Below are 5,573 nucleotides of genomic sequence, written 5' to 3' on the forward strand. Positions count from 1 at the left end.
AATAACTTTAATTAAAGCACCATTGATTCATATTTGTCTGCCATTTCTACAGAAGAAGAAGAGGATGCTTTGCTCCTAATAGAATCCACCGCTAATTTTAAAAGATGTGCCATTTATGTTAAAAAAAAAAAACAAAGTAGCATGATTGATAGAGACGACACTAATGATAATATTCTATCCTGCTATGATATCCTCGTTTAGGATCCGGAAGTTCACGAAGACTCGGACCGCACTTCTAATAGATTTCTTATTCACTGTATATATTCTTTTTAAATTAATATTTAAGCTAATTTCCAATTTTATATTCCTTATTTGTGTTTTTAACAAACTCGAGATGAAATATATTTTATACCCTCGTTATTCTTTGAAAATTAAACAAAAATTTTAAATCTCATAATTATATTAATATATTGAATATATAACAGTTCAATTTTTAATAAATAGACTTAAATTAAGTTACTAATATAAATGAATTAAGATAATTAAAATGTAAAATGATTTGATAAGTAGTTGAAACATAATGCAATATACGACTGTGTCATATTAACTCAAAATAATAAAAATATACAATTTTTTATTGCAACAATTAATCTATAACGACTTATTATTTGGACAATTTACATAAATATATAAGACATTATATTGGCTACATGACACTACAAGACAAGAGATAACTCCTTACGTGCATGAGGCACCACAGATCTATTCTTTCTCTTTGACACCTACATACTAACCCTAACTTAGATGAACCAACAGTCCTCTCCACCATCCTCTTCTCCCCGTTGACAACTAGTATAAAAATTGTTCTATTTGCTTTCAAAATTAAGATCACATTGTTTACCAAGGCTTCTTTTGGATTATCGATGAAATTATCTCTGGTGAGATTAAAAATAGTGGTGGCAATGAGATTAATTACTATAGCGGTGATATTCGATATTGTATTAGTGGGATTAAAATAAGTGGTGGGATGTGTATTTGAAATTAAATACAACTATAATGGCGAGGTAAGAACGAAAAATGATGACTAAAGACATTAGATTAAATTTTTTTTTTTTGATCTTAATTAGATTAAAATTATCTACAATAGAATAGGTAAATTATTTCATTTTAATGAAATTATTAAAAGTATGTGAAATTATAATTTTATTTAATAAAATAATAAAATGCATCACAATATTTTTATAAAGATTTTAATTAATTATTTTATAATCCTTTTAAATTATTTATTATATCAAATAACAATATTAAAATAAATAATGCATAAGCTTTTAAATAAAGGTGTTACAAACGAAAAAAACAAAGTGAATGGGTAATAATATATATTAATTAAAAAAAGAGAAGAGAGATAAAAGGAAAGATGAGCATCTGTGAAAGGTATGAAGTTTGAGTGGACCATAAAACTCCAATTTTCACAATGTCATCGTTGGACAAAAAAGCACTCAAATCACACCGCAACTGAAGCATTAAATCACTATCAAAATGACTTCAAATAGTTAACCAATTCCAAATTTAATGACAATCCCCAAGCGTTGTTTGCAAAAATGAATGTCCCCAGTTTTCCTATCAAATGCTTCATCTAGGTTTGGCTTCTTTCCCTAGTAACCAGCTGCCACGGTTTGGCTGCGGAACTAGCTGGCTTGAGACGTGATATGAGATTGACGCCTGTAAATTATAATGTTTCTCTCCATTGAAATAAGAAACAAGCCACTAGAATTGGGTTCTGAATTTTACGGCTTGTCTTCCTTCCTAGTTATAAAATGATTCAAGGCATGAAAAACACAGAAAAAGAGCCTTTCTTTTAGGCACTCACTCTTTTCTTTCGATGTGAGAATGAAGTGTTGAGCCTCAATTTGGAATCCAAATAACATGGAAGTAAAAGTACCAATAGGCAGAAAAAAAGTGCCATAACTCAAAAGGCCCTTTATTATTACTACTTTACAAATAAATTTCAAGGAGAGTATACTCTTAAATGGAACATTATCACTGTATAAGCAGGAAAATTGATAAATAAAACGGAAAAAACAAATTGGGAGAGGGGTGGGAGATACCATGCCTTTTTTGAATGCTCATTCTAATTAACGTAATGACATATAGCTACCATATATTTTTTTCTTCATCTTTCCATCATATGTCCACACAAGGTTATACACAACAAAAACCCAGTGGAGCAATCTTGCAAAGCTACTAACTTTAAAAGTTTCATCTTTAAAACTATGTGTTTTTGGAGATAGTTCTATATATTTTGGGTTATCTTTTTCAAAGTTATTTTTGCCTCCTTTTTGTTTGAAACTTTTGCAACCGTTGTTGGCGACTTTCTTGCCTCTATTTATTTTCTTTTACGACTTCTGCGTTCTAATGGTTTGTTTGCTTCGATTCACATTGTGGTGCTTCTTTTTGTAGTTATTAGAGTAGTTTTTTATACTTTTTTTGAAAAAGCAACCAAGAGAGGTGAACAATCTAGTAGAAGTTAGGGTAGGGGTGGTACTCGTATTAGTTGTGCTTTGTCAAAAACGACGGTGAGAAGTTAGAAAATGACCACAATGAAAGCTGACAGCTATTGTAACAAAATTGAAAAGGGGAAGTGATGAGCCTGTTGTTAGCCTTAGTTATTCGTGCTCCACGACCCCTCTAGAAATGAAAATTTTGCTACTATGTCGTGGTTTGCTCGCTAATCATCACAAAAATTTAAATATGACATAAGTTTATATACTTTTCGTAGATTTAAAATTTAGTTCTTATACTTTTATTTTTAGAAATTGAGTCTAACTTTTTAGCTTTCAAAATTTAGGTTCAACTATTAACATAATGCTTTTTGGGTTGCGACAAGTAAAAAATGAGTCTTGTTTTCTAGACCCAAGCCTAAGCTCGACCCAAAAAATGGACTTAAAATTTTGTCCAAGCCCGACCTAAATAAAAATGTTAAAACCCGAGAAAGGCCCAACCCGTATGTATTAATTTTTTTATATTATTTTTTATATAAAAATAAATTTAAAAAATACAATACATCAAATATACTAAAAACATTAAAAAAATATTTTTCAAAAAATGAAATTTTTTTAGATAACACTAAGATAAGTGCAATTTACAAACAAATACCTCTAAAATTGTAGCAAAATTAATAATAAAATAAGAATTATACAATATTCAAACAATAACAATAAAATATTAACAATATAATTGCGAAATGCTAGCAAAACAATGAAAAATTAGTGGCAAAATAGTAAAAAATAACATCATTTTTTTTTTGAAAATTCGAGCCAGGTCGAGCAAAAAAAGCTTACTCGAGGCCCGGTCTGTTTAAAAAAAAGCTTTATTTTTTTTGTCTAAACCCATTTTTGGGCCTATATTTTTGGCCAAACCTTCCCACTTTTCGGGCAAGTCGGGTGGTTTAGCCCATAGACAAGTCTAGTTACATTTCTAAGGGAGACGAGGATTGGAAACCTTAAAAATATTATTGTTAGAAAGGATAGGCATGAACTCTAAACATAAACAGTAAAACGGATATGAAAAAAGAAATATTTGGCTTCAGCCTCCTACTTGTGTAATAAAACATTTTCATTTATAGTGTAAAAAGAAAAAACTCTAAAACTAATACAGAAAATATAATGAATGTTGATTAACGGGCTTAGCTATTTTGATGGCACAAAAATCATTTAAAACCCAAATAAATAGAAGACTGAACCTCTAATGTAGACACCAAATTTCCTCCGACTTTAAATTAACATTAATTAACTTAATTTTAATTGTTGGATTTAAAAGTAAAATTCATTGACTTACTAAATGCTTCAAATTAATGTTTGTTCAAGTTAAATTTACGTTGAACAAAATTTGAAGTAGAAGACTCCTAATTTGAGATAATTTTGAGTTAATTGGAATTTTCTTGGGTGTTTTAGGCTTTTGGCCCAATCAGTTATTTTATTTCATTTTTCTTTTTGCTTTTATAAAACATTCCACTATAAAATAAAAGTTTATTGATGTTTAATAACCACATTATATTATATATGAATATTTTAAGGTCTCATAATTAAATATTAGATTTTACATTTTTAAATTTCGAAATGTTTAACAACACATAATTAACGGAGTATCCATTTTGAGCATTGTGAAGGCATTAAAACCTTCATCACACATAACCGACTCTCAAATTCCAATTTTTTCTAGACTTTAACGTAGACACAAAATTTTTTTTAAAACAAAAAAAAGGGTAAAATTTTATTTAAAAAATAATTTATAGATGACCAAAATGGGTGACTACTCCTGTTTCAATTTAAAGTCATGTGTGTGAAAATTTTTATATTTGGAAAGAAACTTCTTTGAAATCTTAACCGGAAAAACGGTGGCGACAGAAAAATCAATGTTATTAACGGGCTTAGTTATGTTGAAGGCTCAAAAATTTCATTGGACCATTAATATCGGCAGATCCAAAAATCCTCTAGTAGAATTGTTGGGATGTGTTTGTTGGATTCCACAGGTAAATGGGTGTATGGTGGGGAACAATTCTTCGCCATAACTGTTGGTTTTTGAAAAAGTATACTTTTACATCAATATGAAATATACAATGAAAAAGTAGTTGGAAAAACATAGGATTTTAGAAGTCTTGCGTAAATGTATCATGTATTGTCCGGTTTAGGTGGAACTATCGAATCAGCGGTTTCCATAAACACCACAGAAACACTGTTGGAGGGTTCCATTTTAACCATAGTTGGAGGGAGAAAGAAAGCACCTACCACCCATCTAACACTTAATTGCACATGCTTACGCAGATACTGTTGTTAACCACAAATCCTAAAGTGTATTCTCCAAGCTGTTGGCTTCCCGCTTTCTAAAGCATTTTACTAGTCTGCTGCCCATCAACTTCACCTTATTAATTTTTCTTTTCGCCCACTTCATGTTATTATTTAGCACCTACCTTGTTTGCTCTATAAAATTCTTCTATTTGTTGTTAATTTATATATATATTACCTATACCAAAAAAATCATTTTTTATAAGGTAATAAATGTTATTATACAAGTGTTTTTGTTTTGTTTTTTTATAATAATTTTTAAAAATTACAGAAATTTGAATCTAAAACACTATAAACTTAATATCTCAACTTCACTACTTCAATCAATGATTCATCTAATTTTTAAATTAACTTTTTACATGAAGGTTGAGTGTCAAAGAATTTCTTTTGCAAAATGAAAATGGGGTTTGATGAAGGAAATGAATGCTGGTTAATTGGTTTTGATTCTAGCGGGTTGTGCTTTTTATGTTTACTAATAAATGTTTTCTTTTTGCTGAGTAAAAAAAATATAAATATATTTATTATATAAATTTATTTTATTCATAACGATAGGAATGTCATAATCTAACTAATGATGCACGAAAAAATTACTGTAGTGATTAAACATATAATTGGAAACTCTCACATCACAATTGCACACGATAAAATTCGAATCTAAATACTCAAAAACGCAAAACCTTTGCGTTAACTATAACAACACCGAAAGCTCCTTGTATAATTTAAGAATTAGTTAAATCGGTATAAGTTTATAAATTCAGTAACGACATTTGTTATAAGTGAAAAGGGTTA

The sequence above is a fragment of the Gossypium raimondii genome, chromosome 12 (genome assembly GCF_025698545.1).
Source record: "Gossypium raimondii isolate GPD5lz chromosome 12, ASM2569854v1, whole genome shotgun sequence".
Classification (NCBI taxonomy): domain Eukaryota; kingdom Viridiplantae; phylum Streptophyta; class Magnoliopsida; order Malvales; family Malvaceae; genus Gossypium; species Gossypium raimondii.